The sequence below is a fragment of the Panthera tigris genome, chromosome C1 (genome assembly GCF_018350195.1).
Source record: "Panthera tigris isolate Pti1 chromosome C1, P.tigris_Pti1_mat1.1, whole genome shotgun sequence".
Classification (NCBI taxonomy): Eukaryota; Metazoa; Chordata; class Mammalia; order Carnivora; family Felidae; genus Panthera; species Panthera tigris.
This window is the reverse complement of record NC_056667.1, coordinates 170,012,819-170,032,797: the sequence shown is the minus strand read 5'-3', so window position 1 is coordinate 170,032,797 and position 19,979 is coordinate 170,012,819. Positions and strand designations below refer to the sequence as shown.

Genomic DNA, 19,979 nt, shown 5'->3' with positions numbered 1-19,979 from the left:
AATCTCAAAAACATGTTGAGCAAATAAACCAGACACTAAATGTACATGCTGGATGAATTCCTTCATATATAAAGTTTAAAAAGAGATTCTAATATAGTTATAATTTAGAATATTGGTTATACCTAACATTTAGTTACTAGAAGCACAAAGGGGATTTAGGGAGATCTGGTAATCCTCTGCTTCCTGATCTGGATTACATGAATATATAATGCTTGTGGAAATTCATAAATCTGTATAGATGTCCACTTCTCTGTTTGCTAAAATTTTTGTTTTGTTTTGTTTTGGGGATTTGCAGAGTCATCTGAGGCTTTATTTGGGAAAAGACACTTGAATTGGCTTTTAGTAGGGGGTACTGGCAAGAGGGGGTACCCAGGGCCGCAGACTCCCTGCTAAGGGTAGGCTGAGGACCTGTGCTGAGCCTCAGGCATGTCTCCTGTTCTCCAAGGCTCCCCTGTATAGCTCCTGCCCACAAAGGCTCTATGGTAACCAAAGGAGTAGGAGGCCAGGAGGGACCACAGATGTTGTTCACTTGGACAGAAGGACATTAGATGACTTGCACACCAGCTTCCCATGATAGGTCTCAATCTTCTTCACAATCATTGCCATGGAGAAGCTGACAGGGCTGAAGGAACTGGATCCCTCACCAGAGCTGAAGTTACACTGGAAGAAGCTGAGTTCATAATTGAGGCCAGAGCTTGTGAGGCCCCAGTAAGCCAAGCTCAGCCCACCTGAGTAGCCATTGGTGGTCTTAGTTTGGATACTCATGTTCTGCATACCAGACTCCAACAAGCTCTCCTTACCCTCCAGGAGCTTGTTGTCAGTGGTGATCTCCATGTCCAAGGCCAGCTTGATGTTCATGAGCTCCCTCAGCCACCATGCCACGTCCTCCTTGGCTCACAGCAGGTTGTCTTCCAGCTTGGCCAGCTTGGCACTGGTGTCCTTAATGGCCAACTCCCTGCACTGCTAAGCATTAGCTGTGGCAGACCCCAGGGAAGCCCTCTGGCCTTTGAGTCTCTTGATCTCAGCCTAGAGTTGTCTAATGTTCTGTTTCATCTTGGAAACCTCCATCGTCTGTGATGGAAGTCATCCCTGTGCTTCCTAGCCAATATCTGCAGCTCTTCCCACTTAATCCAGTACATGGTCTCAGTCTTAGCCCAATTGCAGTTGGCAATGCCCTCAGAGTAGGCCTTGACCTCAGAGATAATGCTGTCCAGGTCTAGGGAGAAGATGTTGTCCATGGACAGGACCACGGACATGTCTGAGATCTGGGACTGCAGATTAAAGATCTCCTCTTCATACAGCTGCCTTAAGAAGCCAATCTTGTCAGTCAGCTCTTCCAGGCAAACTCCAGCTTCAACTTGTTCACATAAGCTTCCTCCAAATCCTTCTTGTTAAGAACAAACTCATTCTCCATGTCTACACTCACTTTGATCTCCTCCTCCTATTCTTGAAGTCCTCCACCAGCCCCTGCACATTGCCAAGCTCCACCTCCAGCTTCAGCTTCTCCTGGCCCAGTGTGTTCAGCTGCCATGCAAGATTGTTGACATAGCTCTTGAACACATTGCCCATGTTGCTCCATGCTACCGTAGAAGGCTCCACCTCATCTCCAGAATTTTGTTCTGCTGCCCTAGGTGCTACATTTTATCGATGAAGGAGGCAAACTTGTTTTTGAGGGTCTTGATCTACTCCTTCTCCTGGGTGTGCACAGTCTGGATGCTGGGGCCCACTGCCAGCTTACAGGGGTTCAGCAGGCTTTGGTTCACTGAGAGAGCTGGGACGCGCCCCCACACCCCTGGCCACACCACAACCCCGACTACATTCATGCAGGTGACCAGACCACCCTGGAAGCTGCTGCTGCTGCCACCCACTCAGGAAAAGGCAGAGGAGGTGATGTGGGCAGCAGGCACACTCATGTATGAACAGCTGCTGAAGGCCTAGGCTCTGGAGGTGGACATGTTGTAGGACTTCTGGGTCACCCTGATGCACATGGCGAAGGCTGGAGTGCAGGTGAGTAGGTTGAAACTGACAGAGCTTTGAGAACGAGCTGAGAAGCTGCTTTTAGGTAGGCTAAATTTTTTGAATTTACATGTTTTCATAAAAATGTAGAAGGCACCCCAAAACTGAACTCTCATTCTTGCATAAAGATTCTATTAAAAAGAAAACTACTTTAGATATAGTTACTGTATTATTCAGAGTCCCACCATGAAACACACAGCACATCAAAGGTTAGTTGAAACAAGTTTAAGGAAGAAACAGTCTGTAGAAGTGTAGGCAGAATTCAGTGCAGTATGCCATGGTGATGCACCCAGGAGCTAGCAAGAGTAGGAAACTCTTACGCCTCAATGAGGAAGGGGTAAGAGTTACCAGACACCAGCAAATACTGTAGTAGATGATGAGCACCTCAAAGGGAGCAGCCGCTGCTAAAACCTTACTCTGGCAGGGAAAGGAAAAAGGAAATAATTACTTTGAGCTTTCTTTTTCTCTCCACAATCAGCTCTCATGTTGCTAATCCAACCAGAACCTGAGTTAAAGGGATTTCAATAGGTACAATTTATAACAAGTAGTTTCCCAGAGTATAGAGCAGAGCAGAGGAGGGTAGAGAAAGAATCTGCAAGGGTAAATGGAGAAAACTAGCAGTTGTAGAGTCTATAGAGTAAGTATTTACAATGTACTTGTACTGGATACTGTCTGCCTTCATTATAAGGAAAACATATACTTTTCATCTTACTCCAACCTCTCTCATTTTTTTCATCTTTCTTTCTATGAGGCTAATTGCTATTTGAATTGTATTTTCACTGCTTCATTTTTTGAAACACAGTATCTTTAAATTTTGATCAAAATAAAGTAATATGATAAATCAGGAGAGCAGAAATTTCTCCCCAAATAGCAGAAATTGTGTATTTTTGTGGATCTCAAAAATATTGTTTCCTGTTTAATGTGTGTTACAAAACTTGTCCTTCTAGGCATTTTGACTTTCAACCCATAATCCAGAAAAATTAAATAAGCAAATACTTAGTTCAAACTAGTCACTGGTCAGGATAAGCATAAAGTAACAAGATAACTGAAGATTCATTTACAATTATTTATTCTTTGACTTGGAATAGAGAGTCTTTTACAAACAGCTCAATTTGTATTTTAGGCTTCCTTTAAAGAATATGTTTTACCTGTAATTCCCCTCCCCCAAAGAAAAGCATTTTTTAATGTTTAGCAATAATAAAGTATTAGCCATTTTTCCCCATCAGCTAAAAAGAATAATATACAACTAATTATGCTTGTATGAGTAAAAAAAGAAAATCCTGAAATTTGTTCTAAACATTGATATAAATAGTTAAAACTTGACATCTATAACAACACTAAAGTTTATCATCTCTATGGGATATTTTTAAGCTTTTTAAGACATAATTTTTATGTTTCTAAAATCTGATTATTGGCATATGCATAAAACAGTTTTAGAAAATCTAAATGATTATCACTAGCTAAATATTCCTTTTAAAAACTTGCCAAATAAGAACAGTTCAAAAATGTGATCATCCTAATCTAAATTCGAATCAAACATCTATAAAGGGAATTCAGGACTTTAAATTAAAACTATCTTCTGAATGTGTAAATCAAAGTTATGCTTATAAGTACTAATTAGATTGTATTTAATTAAATCTCAGTTATTCATAATAGAATTTTTAAATATCATTAAAATTATATGCCAGAAGTAATTACTGAAAAAAAAATTTGGTTTAGACAATCTTGCAAAAATCCCATGCAAACATAACTTTTATTTCACACTTCATAATTTTACTTTACATAGTGTTCTTAAATGGGTAAATGTGGACATTATTTACCACCTTACAAAATAAATTTCCTTCATTCTCAATACCAAAAAAAAAAAAAAATAATACCCTCTATTCAATTCACCTGTAAGATCGGTTGAAGGCAAAGCCTTAAAATCAGAAGAGTGTAGTAAGGGGCACCTGGGTGGCTCAGTCAACTAAGCGTCTGACTTCTGCTCAGTTCATGATCTCACAGTTTGTGAGTTCAAGCCCCATGTCAGGCTCTGTGGTGACAGCTCAGAGCCTGGAGCCTGCTTCAGATTCTGTGTCTCCTTCTCTCTCTCTCCATCCCTGCTCACGCTCTCTCTGTCTCTCAAAAATGAATAATTACAAAAACTTAAAAAAAAAGTCTGGTAAGACATTCATAATGATCCCCACATCCCTATCCCCACCTTCATCTGTAAAAAGCAAGAATGGAAACACAAAGTCTCACAGTAAAATCTCACATAAAATAACATCTACAAACTATAAGGCAGATCTATCTTAAAATGATAGTTTTGTAGCTTTTTTTGTAACAAAACACACACAAAAAAGAATCATGGTCCAAAATAATTAAGGTGTTGTGTAAGTATCAGATACAAGCTATTTTCTATTAAAAAGCATATATTTTCCCCCAATGTCTCCTGTAAATTAACATACAATAAAATATTTGCTTTTAAATGTTCACAATTTTTCTCAGGAGGGTAAGCATGCATTTCCATCCCATGTCTAATGGTAGCTTATTTTAATCTCAATAGGTCAGTGATGAGGAACTAACTTCATGCTGATGATTGATAGTACCACTTCAGAATAAGCAATGACGGTTGCTGAGCTAATACAAAGGTACATATTATCAAGTCACACTCACACAAACCAGAACCCTTATCCACTCTCAAGAACCTTACTAGCAATTTCAGAGATGCAAAGCAAGGAGAAACAAGCATGTCTCACTTGGTTTCCTGGTCTTTTTGTCCCACATTAATAGGTGAGGCTGAGGTAACACTGAGTAAAGGGCGAGTTAATCAGTAACTCCTATGACCGGGAAGGGAGGAGACAACCTTCTTCATCATGTGTAATAGGCATCCCAACTATGCAGTTAAAAAGTAACATAACCATCAGATGATCTCTTTGGCCAAACTTTCCCCTTTTTTGTTGTGTATTTATTTATTTTTGAGAGAGAGAGCGAGCATAAGTGGAAAAAGGGCAGAGAGAGAGGGAGACACAGAATCACAAGCAGACTCCAGGCTCTGAGCTGTCAGCACAGAATCCAACATGGGGCTTTGAACCCACAAACTGTGATATCATGACCTGAACTGAAGTCAGAAGCACAACCAACTGAGCCGCCCAGGCAACCCAAAACTTTCTAATTCATAACATCACCCTTACCTTGAATGCCTCCATCATTGCATTTTCTACTCCCCCAGTTTCACACGGAAGTCTTGAAGAGCAACATCCATATTCCTCATAGGGATTACTACATATCAAGTTTCTCAACCTCAACACTATTAATATTTTGGGCTGGATATTCTTTGCTGGGAATGGGTAGGCTCTTCTGTTCATTGGTGAATGTGTACCTCTGGCCTCTACCCAGTAGTTGTCAGTGACAACTACTTTGTTGTGACATATCTCTAGACACTGTCAAAGGAATGGTTCTGAACTGCCAAAATCCTCCCAGTAGAGAATCATTGCTATTTACTGAGCACCCTCATATGGCAATCCTAATGAATTTTGTATGCCAGACCCCAGACCACTACACCCAAAGAATTGCAAATGCCTAAGATCTTTTATCACAGGTTGTGCAAGCTGATCTCAGATTCTTAGACAACATTTTCAGATTCTAGGGCTTTTTACGAGGATAACATTCAGCCCCCCTATCCAAGTACTTTTCATTCTAAATCACAGTTCTCATAGTGAGATTTTAATTTATCTAGACTAGAATATAATGAAATTGCACAGTGTTTTAAGTCATAAGAGTATTCTTATAACTTAAAAAGTCATATATACAGACTCCTTCAGTTAAGTAATTTATCATCTCCTTCTCATACATATGTGTATGTCTCCCCTTCAGCCCTTTTCTTTATGTGACCTGGAACCCTTTCCTCAATGTGACCTAAATCTTTTATCCATCCTGCACCCTACACAGGTAACTGAGTCTTGTAGTCATTACTTCCACCTGAATATTCTCTTGATTTACTAAGAATTAGATTACAAAAAGCTCTCAAGATTAGGAAGCACTCCAGATCATACGTCTAACAATCTATACCAGTGGCATTTAATTAAGTATGTCTTTCTGGTCATGATAAAGGAAGTTAAGGTCACAAGCACTTGTCACATTCCAAATGCTTAGGAAGGATTATTCCATTTAAGGGTGGGGGAGTTGGTGGGACAGATACTCCTCTCAGGGGGGGTTCTGTCACCCCTTGCCATTATCCACAGCAACAAATTAACCGTAACAACAACCAGATTTATCGGCTTGCAGAAATTTACAACCACTTGGGGATCCATTGTCAAGACAAAGATTCCTTCCTTTTAGTAGAACTGAAAATTAGCAACATAGCCCCTGTATTAGTTTCCTGGGGCTGCCACAACAAATTTCTAAACTATGTGGCTTAAAACAACAAAAATTATTCCCCTGCTGTCCTGGAGGCTAGAAACCGTAAATTAAGGTGTTGGTAAGGTCATGTTGCCTCTGAAGGCTCTTGGGGAAGATCCCTCCTTGCCTCTTCCTAGCTTCTGGCATTTGTCAGTAATCCTTGGTGCTTTTAGTTTACTGATTCTTCATTCCAGGCTCTGTCTCCATCTTCACACCCTCCTATATGCCTGTGTGCAAAGCTCCCTCTCCTTATAGGGATAGTAATCATTGGATCTAACCCTACCCTAATCCACTTTGGTCTCTCATTAACTTCATCACATATAAATTGATTGCCAAATAAGATCACATTCATAGGTTATGGGTGGACACAAATTTGGGGAGATAGTATGCAACCCAGTACACTCCTTGATCATTAATTGAGGAATCCATACCAAAAGTAATTCACCAGACTTTGTCTAGTATTTCTTTGTAATATGTCTAAATTCCTTAACAGATTGCTCCTGGTAGTTTTAGTCACATGACCTTAGCCTGCAATTGGTTGTATGGTTTTACAAACAATGGATTTACTGGTGTTATTATGTAAATGAACAGGAGATCTCACCACAAAGCCATAGAAGCATAAAGAAGCCTTCCAGTATCAAGAAAATTCAGTCTTAAAGTGTTTCCTATTGTTATCTGCTGCTTGTCAACGGGTCTTCATTTTTTTACCCACAGGACTGCCAACAAGAGTCAAGAAAAAAAAAAACTTTTTGCTCTTTTTTCCATTGCATGTCACTCTCTGTCAATCCACCTAGCCTGTCCCTCAGTTCTAAATCTATTTCCTCCAATTTCATTGGCAAGATTTTCCCTTGTAATGTACCTCATTTTTCTCTCCACTTCATAAGAAAGCAGTTACCCAAGCATCACTTTTTCACATATTTTTTCATCCCCTCCTCCTTCTTGCCAAAAACTGCCTTAGCCTTTCTTTTTTCATGAATCTGAAAGAAAGCCTGGCTTATCACACCAGCTAACACAAATAACCGTTCAGTCAGACTCATACAAATCAGAGATTTTATAAAACATCAAGACTTTCTTATGATCTTAAGCATATAAACTAAAAGGTTCAAGCAAAGCAGAAAAATGTCTCTGATATGCTGTTTGCATCTCCAAGTCCCTCCTTGCTGCAACTGTCCTTTGATTTCTGGCCCAGAATTAGATTCGCTTTTTAATGAGGCTGGCACATTAACATACAGAATTATGAGTGTTTGGACTATGAAACATTTCCATTTGATACCCTACAGAGTTGTGTAATATTCTTCTTAGGCTTATTATATATCCATTAACTGTAGGCTTGTTTATCAAAAGCAACCCTGAATCAGGGACGTCATTGCTAAGACCACTATTCCACAGAGACTCTTCTTCTAGCAAATACATGGGCTAATATGGGCAAAATTTGCCCAAAGGTTCAGTTACCATAAACCATGTCATCTGGGTCCTTCTTTGGGGGGACAGGAATGGATCACAAGAAAACTACTTTATCTCCTTCTACCCCAGATGCTTTCTAGAGGTCATTATTGCTGATGACACAAGATATTAAAGATAGAAGTAAAATCTTTTTTACCTTACTAAAGGAGCAAAAAATCTTCTAATGGCAAAAGAGAGAAGTCTGTATTTGATGTTTTTGAACAACTAGTTTTAAGGAAAAGTTGTCATGTTCAAGCCTATGTAAAAGAAAAATATTTGGAATACTTAAAAATGAACAAATGAATGCATCCCTGAAAGTGGAAATGCCAATAAGCAAGGTTGTAGACTGTCTAGTCATCTTCAGCCCTGATGGCATCTTAATATTACATAAAACATTGTACCAGATGTTAAAGAATTACACAATCCAAAGTCAAAAAAGTTTTTTGGAAGATTTAGATATATTCATGAAATTATTAGAGAGAAGTTACCAAAAATACATTTAAAATATTATAAAATTTTAAATATTTACAAAATACTTTTAAAAAAATAGACAAGGGGTAAAATAATCCAAACATCATTTTTAAGAGATTTAAAGATAAAATAGGGAGACTAAGAAAGGATAGTGGTACAGTGGTACATTAGAAAAGATGGGTTCAAGGGCATGAGCTTACAGTCATATATAAATGACAAGACCATTAATGAAAACAAAATGGATTTTAATAGCTGAAATAGTATCCACATCATAACCACTGCCTGCAAGTGAATTTATTTTATTATTAGAGACCTGCTTGATTTTCTTAATGCCAGGGAATTCCTCAGTTTCACTGGCAGCCTCTTCAGTTTCCAGGAGACTTAAATGTTCAGTTATGTGTAATATATCCTGAGGGAATTTTTTATTCTCATATATATGCATATGCCTATCTATATTATAAATGGTGACTGCACCTGCTTTTTAAAACAGTGATCATATATAAAATAATTCATCACAGAATTAAATATCTTCCTTTTTAAAGATTTAAAACCCTGAAAATTGTGTATTATAGAAAAATATTTTCAGATAAAACCCAGCTTTAAATTCTAACCTTTAAAAAATAACATTTACTGGAAAGCCTACAAGACCATTGTTCTTTTTAATTTTTAAAGCAGTGGTAGTCCAACAAAATAGTTGTATTTTATTCTTAGACCTTTATTACTTACAGATAATATCATATATATTTTTAAAACAAAAAAAAGGTCAAATTGATATGATTTAAACCAAAAACTGTTGGCTATATTATAAAATATATGCAACAGAGGCTCTTACAACACAAGAGAAAAATTTTGTCACTACTTTAGACTTTGAAGTTTCATTAATATACAAAGGTTCAAGCTTAAAGAAAATTTCTTGTATTGATTTCTCTCAATTTAGAAACTTTTATTTATTTTTTTTAACGTTTATTTTTTTTTTTGAGACAGAGACAGAGCATGAACAAGGGAGGGTCAGAGAGAGAGGGGGACACAGAATCTGAAACGTCTGTCAGCACAGACGCGGGGCTCGAACACATGGACCACGAGATCATGAACTGAGCCAAAGTCAGTCACTTAACCGACTAAGCCACCCAGGCACCCCTCAATTTAGAAACTTTTAAATGGTTACATTATTTTTTTCTTAATATGGTCAAACATTCTCTCAATTGTTTATACAAAACATGTCTCTCTGGAATAAATATAATTATCTCAAAGTTCCTATTTAATGATGGCAATCATAAAATCAAAATAACAAAAATAATGAAAGCTCAGCTACCAAAAAACTTGGACATTTTTCCAGTATTTATTATAAATCAACTGGCTTCCTGGAATTGTTTTACAGAATCATGATTGAATGAATAACCCTAGTGGTGCTAGTCATTCCTGTGAGAAAGCAGCCAGATTTCAAATCAATACGTACTGTTCCGAGCATTTGTTCTTGCTGTTCTAGATGTAGCATTCATACTGAAGCCACCTATTTCCTCTACCTGCTATATTTACTGGTCAGGCCTATCTCTCTTATTAGAAGCCATGTTGGCCTCTCTTGATATCTTGACTTCAGCTGTCCTAAGGATAACATGAGTTGATATAATTAAGTTCACATAATTAATGTATGCCAATGCAAGAAATTAATCCTATATGATATATAGCCTATATTTTAATTTAAACCACTCCAATTCTAGAAACTGGAAATTTAGGATTTAAAATTTTATAAAAATTCACTTAGCCATAATTCATATAACTTGGTGATAAGCAAGATAATTTTTTTTAATTTTATAATGAAGCCAATTCAGTATACAAAAATATTGTGTAATGAAGTCTCTCTTACATGGTTACCTAGTTACACATATATCTATCTATAGATAAATAAATATAGATATAAATGATATAAATACGTGTGTGTGTGTGTGTGTGTGTGTGTGTGTGTGTGTGTGTATAATCAGCAGAGAGTTGCTTAACTTTGAACTAATTCCTTACTCCCCTCCACACTTCATGTATTTGGTATCATAATTTGCATCCTTTTTTTTTTGAGAGACAGAGCATGAGCAGGGGAGTGGCAGAGAGAGAAGGAGACACATAATCCGAAGCAGGCTCCAGGCTCTGAACTGTCAGCACAGAGCCCGATGTGGGGCTCGAACCCATGAACTGTGAGATCATGACCTGAGCTGAAGTTGGATGCTCAACCAACTGAGCCACCCAGGCACCCTTATATCCTTTTATTTTGTGTTTCTCTTGACTTATTTTTACAGAAATACTTATGGTTTTTTGCTTTTGTTCTTCCTATTTTTTTTTTACTCTTACTTATGGTTTTTGTTTCCCACCCACAGAGTCCCCCTAAACATTTCTCTTAGCACTGTTTTAGTGGTAATTAATTCTTTTAACTTCTGCTTATCTGGGAAATTCTTTCTCTCTCTTTCTGTTCTGAATGATAGCCTTATTGGATAGAGTATTCTTGGTTGCAGATTTTTCCCTTGCAGCACTTTGAATATACCATGCCGCTCCCTTCTGACCTGAAAAGTTTTTGCTGAAAAATCCACTGATAGCCTTATGGGGTATCCCTTGTATGTAAGTATCTTCTTTTTTCTAGCAGTTTTTAAAATTCTTTGTTATCACTGTTTTATGTAATTTTAATCTATCTGGACTGCTATATGTGGAAGATGTTATATATAAAACCAATGGTAACCACAGATCAAAAAACAGTAATAGAGATGCAAAATATAAAGAGTAAGGAACCCAAGTATTTCACTAAAAAAGCCAATTTATCATGAAAGAAAGTAAAAGAACGGGATCAAGAGGAACTACGAAAACAACCATAAAACAAGTAACCAAATGGCAGTAAATACACTCATATACATGCAGAAATAGTCAACAAAATAGTAGCAAACCAAATCCAACGATACATTAAAAAATCAACTACCATGATCCACTAGCATTTATTCCCAAGATGCAAGGGTAACTCAATCTTTGTAATTTGATCAACATGATACATCAGATCAGTAAGAGAAAAAATAGAAATCATATGATCATTTCAATAGATGAAGAAAAAGCACTTGACAAAGTACCACATCCATTCATGATAAAAACCCTCAACAATGTAGGTCTAGAGGGAACATACCTCAACACAATAAAGGTCATATAGGGAAAACTCACAGTTAATATCATACTCAATGGTGAAAAACTGAAAGCATTTCCCCCAAGGAATAATACAGGAATGTCCAATCTCACCATTATTTAACATAGTACTGAAAGTCCTAGCTACAGCAATCAGATGAGAAAAGGAAGTAAGAGGCATTTAAATTGGTAAGGAAGAAGTGAAACTTTTACTATTTGCTGACAACATGATACTACATATACATACATATACACGTACGTATACATATATATGTATATGGGAGCGGCATGGCATATATGTATATGTATGTGTATATGTATGTATATGTATATATTTATATATACGTGTGTGTGTACACAGCACACTAAAGACTCCACCCAAAAACTACTAGAACTGATAAGTGAATTCAGTAAGGTTTCAGGATACAAAATCAACATACAGAAATGTGTGGCATGTCATATGGTAATAAGCAACACAAAGAGAAATTAAAAAAGCAATCCGATTTAAAATTGCACCAAAGATAATAAAATACCTAAGAATAAATTTAACCAAAGAGGTGAAAGACCTGTACTCCGAAAACTACAAAACATTTATAAAATATATAGAAGATGACACAAACAAGTAGAAGGGTATTCCATGCCCATGGATTAGAAGAACACATGTTGCTAAAATGTCCATACTACCCAAAGCAATCTATAGATTTAATGCAATTGCTATCAAACTACCAATAATATTTTCACAGAATTAGAACAAAAAATCCTAAAATTTGTATAGAACCAAAGAAGACCCCAAATGGAAAAAGCAATCCTTAAAAAGAAAAACAAAGCTGGAGGCATCATAATTCTAGGTTTCAAGTTATATTACAAAGCTATAGTAATCAAAACAGTATGGTACTGGCATAAAAATTGGCACATAGATCAGTAGAATAGAATACCCAGAAATAAACCCACGGCTTATATGGTTAATTAATTTTTGACAAAAGAGGAAAAATATGCAATGGGAAAAAGCTTCATCAACAAACAATGTTGGGAAAACTGGAAAGCAACATGGATAGTAATGAAATTGGACCACTAGCTTACACCATACACAAAGACAAATTCAAATTGGATGAAGGAGTTAAATCTGAGACCTGAAACTATAAAACTATAAAAACTCTTTCTAGAAGAGAGCACAGGCAGTAATTTCTCCCACATCAAATGTAGAAACTTTTTTCTAGATGTGTCTCCCGAGGCAAGGGAAACAAAAGCAAAAATAAACTATTAGGACTATATCAAAATAAAAAGCTTCTTCAAAGTGAAGAAAACAATCAACAAAACTTAAAAGACAACATACAGAATGGGAGAAGATATTTGCAAATGCAATCTCTGATAAAGAGTTAGTATCTAAAATATTTAAATTACTTATACAACTCAACACCCAAAAAAATAAGTAATCCAATTTAAAAATGGACAGAAGACCTGAACAGACATTTCTCCAAAGAAGACACACATATATACAGCAGACACATGAAAAGATGCTCAACATCACTCATCATCAGGGAAATGCAAATCAAAACTACAATGGGATGTCACCTCATATCTGTCAGAATGGCAAAACAAAAACAAAAACAAAAAAACACAAGAAACAAGAAGTGTTGGAGAGGATGTGGAAAAATAGAAACTCTTGTGCACTGTTGCTGGGAGTGCAAATTGGTTCAGCTACTGTGGAAAACAGTATGGAGTTTCAAAAATTTTAAAATGGATCTACCATACAATCCAGTAATTGCACTACTGGGTATTTACCCCCAAAATACAAGAAATTAAATCAAAGGGGCACATGCATCCCAATGTTTATTGCAGCATTATTTACAATAGCCAAACTATGGAAACAGCTCAAGTGTCCATCAATAAATGAATGTATAAAGAAGTAGTAGTGTGTGTGTGTGTGTGTGTGTGTGTGCGCGCGCGCGCGTGCACGTGTGTATATATATATGTGTGTGTGTATATATATATATGGAATATTATATATATGTATGTATAATGGTATATTATTCAGCCATACAAAAGAATAAAATTTGCCATTAGCAAAAACATCGATGGAGCTAGAGAGTTAAAGACAAGTGAAGTAAGTCAGTCAGAGAAAGACAAATACCCTAAGTTTTCACTTATATGTGGGATTTAAGAAAAAAAACCAAAGAGCAGACGAATAAAAGAGAGAGAAACCAAGAAACAGACTCTTAACTACAGAGTACAACCTGATAGTTACCAGAGGGGAGAAGAGTGGGGGGATGGGGAAAATAAGTGAAGGAAATTAAAGGATATACTTGTCATGATGAGCACTGGTGATGCATATAGAATTGTTGAATCACCATATTGTAGACCTGAAACTAATGTAATACTGTGGATTATAATGAAATTAAAATAAATTTGGGGTGCTTTGGTGGCTCAGTTGGTTAAGTAACTGACTTTGGTTCAGGTCATGATCTCACGGTTTGTGGGTTCTAGTCCTGCATCAGGCTCTGTGTTGAATGCCTGCTCGGAGCCTGGAGCCTGCTTCAGATTCTGTGTCTCCTCCTTTCTCTGTCCCTCCCCTGCTTGTGCTCTGTCTCACTCTGTCTGTCAACCATAAATAAATGTAAAAAAAAATTTTTAAAGAACAAATTTAATTAAAAAGGTTAAAAAATAAATATATAAAACTGCAGCAACTCAGATAAGTCAATGATGCTTTACACATCCAAACTCTTTTTTACAATATTTCCTGAAGCAGGATATACAACCCTCAGTCCCTGTATGCACAGTATGTTTTTTGATAAATATTTATTGGTTTCTTCTATGGAACACACTGGGAGCTAAGCTCTAGTGATGCAAAGTAAGCCAAAGAAAAGAATCCTGCTTTCAGGAAGCTCACAGTTTAGTGGAGGACATATACTAAAAACGAGTAAACAAGTAAACAAAAATGACCAATTGTGGTAACTGATATAAAGAACAGGATGCCAATCTAGACAAAATAAGAATAGAGTGAAAGTATGAACCTTTGTCAATAGGGTAGTCTGGAAGGGTAACTTTCTGGCTGAGACTCCAAGGGCAAAATTGGATACTTCCACAAAAAGCATGGCAGGAAAGAATATCCCAGGCAGCGCAAACAACCAGAGCAAAAGCCCTAAAGCCACAAAGAACTGGTTTTATGCAAGGAACTGAAAGAAAAACAGTTTGCCTGCAGTCTGGGGGTAAGAAGGAATAGTAGCAAGCTAAGAGTTTGGAGATAATTAGGGATCACATCAGGAAGGAACTCACAGCACATAGTAGGGAATTAGGATTGGCTTTATTTACAGTGAAAACCAATGAAAAAATTAAACAGTGAATGTTAAATTGTATTCAGGCTACTCTGATTGTTAATGGTGAAATGATTGCAAGAAGATGAAAATGAAAGGGAGAGTAGTTGGTTCTTTTGAGAACCAAGAAAGAGATGATAATCTTTGAGACAAGTATTAAGACAACAAAAATATATGCTGAATTTCTTATGGGAATGAATTAACAAAAAGAGTCAAAGACACTAAACAACCCAGTCACTGGTTTAAGCAATTGGTTGAATATTTCTGCAAAATTCTGAGATGGAAAAGTCAGGTAAAGAACAAGGGAGGAAGGGGTTGGAGGAAAGGATTCATAAGAGAGTTCAATCTTAGAGTTTGAAAGTTTTCTGATAAACCAAATCTGAAACATCTCTAAGGCATCAAAGTCTAAAAGGTTAGTCTGGAGCTTAGCAAAGAGATCTGGAATCTACACATTTGGGAGTCATCAACATCAAGAGTAATTAAATCCAGACACAGAAATCCCTGTCCACTTTTACATGGTTTTACTCACCATTACTGAGTTTACCTTGAAATTATTATAATTTACTCAGATTTCAGTGGTTTTAGTTTGTGTGTTTTTTTTTTTTTTTACTGATTCCTACTTTGTTTTTTCCACAGTATGGAATCTGGTACAGTGCTTATTTTGACCTAACATACTCCATGTTACCTAAGACCTTCCCTGTGCCTGGAACTAATACCTAATGCTTGTGGTCCCTCAACTGTTTCCCAACCGTTTTTTTTTCAATATTACCTTCCATAGTAGCCTTTATAGCCATTTTTTTCCTAATTTATCCCCATGATATTTTACAATAGATAGATTATATATTTGTTGATATAATGTCAGATAAAATATCTGAGCTCTGTACATAAAAAAGAATAAGTATATGGATAATCTTTTTATACATTGCAGAATAAGAATGACTAAATTTTTCCAGTAAAAATTTAAAACTGGAAAGGCTACTAACTTAATACTGTTTATGGTAATTTTTAATGTAAATCATTTACTTAAGGAAATTATATCGAATTATATATGCAAATTAGGAGCATATATCAATACATAATAGCAATGTAAGAAGAATTTAAAATTAATAATTCAAAACTTATTTTCCAGCAAAATAAGCAGTAGAAAAACTAAATAATTACTTAAAAATTACTTTTAGTGAACATTTAACTTTTGCTTTATATGAGGAAATAATTAGCTGACAGTCTGACAGTCATTCAGATACTACAGCTTTCCTTTTTCTTTTTAGTACTTTACAGAATTCTAGGTTGATTATGGATGTAGAATTAAATAATAAAATATAGACTATTTTTTATTTAATCTTCAGAACCAACCATACACACAAAACCATTGCGAATCAAACATAAACCACCCGATCCATAATGCAGACAGTAGCAGACAAAAGGCAATGGAAAGTGACCTCTCATATAAGATTTCTATACTGAGCAAATGACTGAGATAAAGTCCTCTGGTTGCAGCCATATATTCACTACAATTTTGTAGCAATATCTTGCAAACATTTTGTACATCTTCCAAGAACTCAATGTGAGTGCAATTTATGTGATATGCAAGAAAATCCCATGAGAAAAACTAAAGATTGAGAAATACAACTTTGTAGGGTACAACTGAGCTTTAGATGGCCACATACCATTGTAATAACATTCCTCTCCAAGAACCAATTTTTATTTATTTGAGGGTGATCTTATTCTTACTGAGAATCTAGATCTTAGATCATCTGAGGTCCAAGAGACTATAACATTGCCCCCTTTCCAGCTCTACTGCTGTAGACTGAACTCTTTAATTGGTAAGTTTCTAGAAGAGGACATCCCATACATCTGGCTTCTCAAGACTTAATTATCCCTTTACTATTAAGTAACATATGCAATAAATATAAAAATAAATAAGTCATAAATTCAAACCTTACTTAAAATTAATTTCAGAAACTATGACATATAATTAGAAATATACATATAATAATAATAAACCACTAAAACATTTTGTTTTAATTCTACACTGAGTTACACATAAACAGAGGTGTCAGTGGAAGACGGTCCAAAAATATAAATGGTATTTGGAAAAAATATTTAATGACTGGCACAGTTTTAAAATGTATGCTTTTATTCATTTCCATTTCTATTTCAGGATACCTTGACCTCATTCTTCAAGGTAGAAGTATTTTCTTTACAGCAACTGCTGATCCATGGATAACCTAGTCCAGAGCTGTCTGAAAGCTTGTGAATCACTCCACTAAACTAGGCTAAATTCAAAATAACCCCAAAATCTTGCTGGGGAATAAACATCTAAAAAAAATCACTGTTTAGAGGAAGATCTTTTATATATGATGCTACAATTTGAAAAAAGAAAAAAAGCAGGCAAGTAGTTAATAATCACTACCTTTGCTTTTTCTTTTTACTCTTGGAAAAATCCAACTCCCCAAAATGCATTTTTAAATGCAGCAAAAATACAAGTGAATTATCTCTGAATTTTTTTTTCTTAATTATTCAAGTATGAAAAGTTGTGTGGTTAAAAATAGCAGGATTTTTTGAGGAGATAATATTTTTAAGTAATTGGCAAAAATCTCAGCTGGAAGTGAAATAGCCTTATTATCAAATTTAGTAAAGTACAGGGCAAGGCACAAGTGGCAATTTGCTGATCACATGGAGAGGGATGAATTTGGCAGAGCTGAAAGAAGTAGACAGCTCCGGAGTTGTGAGGCTCCTCAGAATTACATCTACTCTCTCAGCAACCAGAATAGGCATATTCTACCTAATAATCATATCTTCAGAAAACTTTCTAGCTTTAAAATAGCTAGTGAATAGTTGTCTAGATCTGTCAATGATTGAAATAGTTTAGGACACAGTTACACATAAGGAATAAATGTCCCATGCAAGTTCAGTTTGGCATACATTAAGGAAAATAGGCTTTCAAAATCTTCCCCACCCCCCTCCAACTTTGAAGCATTAGACTGGTAGCCTAATGTCCTGAAAGCCTCTAGTTTGTTAAAAGCAAGGATTTTGTTTTTCTTTTTTCTTTTTTTCCTTTTTCTGTATTTGAACACTGTAATCCTCCCAAATTTATAATTCTCACTTTTTTTGTGACAATAATTTTCACTCTTATTGTTCCATCTTCTGTTTTAAACTCCTTAAACGCAAGCTCCATTACTTTTAACTTACTCTGAAAAGCATCGAATGTAATGTCACTTGCAAATAGGTACTTAAAAGGCTCTGAATGATAGAATGTTGATGTCGACAGACGTAGGGTCCCAGCAAAGAATGAAATTGTTAAAAAGTGACAGAAAACTATGAACCTGGTACAAACAGGATTTTCATCTCTAAATGTTGAGTTACCTAAAAGACATGTTTTAGTAGAGGCGAAAATACATAAAAATAATTAGCACGGTATCTCCTAACACTAGCAACTTAAAAACCCTAAGGCCAGAAGGGCCCAATCCTTAGAAAAGTTAAGAGTCCTGTACCTATTCCCCAGAAGTTGGGTTGGGTTAGGGATATAATTATTGCAACTACCAAAATCTAATTTTGATATATAGTTTTTGTGTTTTTTTTCAGAAATATCTTTCTGATTATAATATCTAAAACCCCGAAGATTTTAATCAATGGACATTTATAGCTGCTTAACAAATGACTGACAATAATTCTTTATTCAAAGCACTCCCCATATTCGCAGCTCATAAAGCTGGTAATTATCACCACTTGGTAACCATGGGACTTCAAGAAGGTCATTTTATTTCTCTCAAATTTAAAAGTATCTCTTTTATATATTATAAAAATATTTTCTCTGGTTTCCTCATGCAAATTTCAAATGAACTAAAACAAAGTGTTTTATATCATCAAAAACATTATCATACTCTTGATGGTGACCACAGTGAAAAGAATGAATTAGACTAGTTTTCATATATACTTTCTACAAAGTAATCATAAAGACTTTCATTAAAAAGATGTCATCAAAGGGAAAAAAAGTTGACAAAATTCTAAATTTGTAAAAGTGATCCTCTCACTGTCTATAATCCTAGTTTAATGGGATCATATGGTATACATTGCTTCATAATTATTTTTTCTCAACAATTTATCTGTATTCTATGTCAGAGCATATAGATTTATTGTTTTAAATTTCTATCTTTTAAATTGCTATATAGTGTACCAGAATTTAGGAATATTAAGGCTTATCGCTTCTCGGCCTTTTGGCTAAGATCAAGTGTAGGAATATTAAGGCTTATTGCCTAATAAAAACTACTCCCGTTTATAAAATGAAAAATTATATTTCTAGTATTTTTTATTTACCCCCTTATTCATATGTAGAATTACCCAAGAATAAATGCCTAAAATGAAATGACATGTAAAAAAAAAGTTATATTTTCAGAAAAACATGCATTTTTATTCTGCCTTTTTCTGCATTTTATTCCACATACTTAAGACTACACTTTGCAGCTGTATGGATCTGGATGGGATCATGTGACCAATTCTGGAAAAGAAAATGTTGGCAGAAATAGTATTTGAGCCATCTCTGGTCCCTAAAACTCCCATGAGATCCTCTGTTTGTTCTCTGCTCTTTAGTCTGGCCACATGCAGGATGCTAAAAAATTGTATGCTGCCCAGTCATTTATATTTCTTCTCCCATGTCTTACTCATGAATACTGCTTTTCTATGTTTTTTATCTTTCACTTTTATTTGCAAGATTTCTACATCTATTTGTGAAAATACATTTGTGTCATGTGTGAGGCAGATAGCATTTCTGTGAATCTACTAAATTTGTTTACAGAAGTTTCTATCATTCATCAAATCTATTTCTTCACTTTTAGCTTCCAGTTATTACACTGTATTTAAAGAGCCCCACTTAAATCCCTCACAAAATACTCATAAAAAATTGCTCAACCTAGGGGCTCCTGGTTGGTTTAGTAGGTGGAATATGTGACTCTTGATCTCGGGGTTGTGAGTTCAAGCACTACATTTGGCATAGAACTTTAATTTTTTAAAAACAAATGCTCAACCGTTTCTCATGATAGGTCTTTTATAATTTAACAGTCATTTTGCAAAGTTGCTCAACTTTTTTTATTCTGTCTTTTATATTTTCATTTTTAGAAGTAATTTTCATCCATTTTTAATATTTGTTAAGGGAAGTAAAACAGGAATTCAATATTTTTCTTTGAATGATTAACCTTTGACAAAACACCATTT

At 35.5% G+C, this 19,979-nt stretch overlaps 2 pseudogenes; one reads left to right on the top strand and one right to left on the bottom strand.

Moving 5' to 3' along the window:
* Positions 1-525: 525 nt before the first annotated feature.
* LOC102949305 lies at positions 526-1,997 on the bottom strand (annotated as a pseudogene).
* A 16,972-nt stretch (positions 1,998-18,969) lies between these two features.
* LOC122241578 lies at positions 18,970-19,090 on the top strand (annotated as a pseudogene).
* The last annotated feature ends 889 nt before the right edge of the window (positions 19,091-19,979 follow it).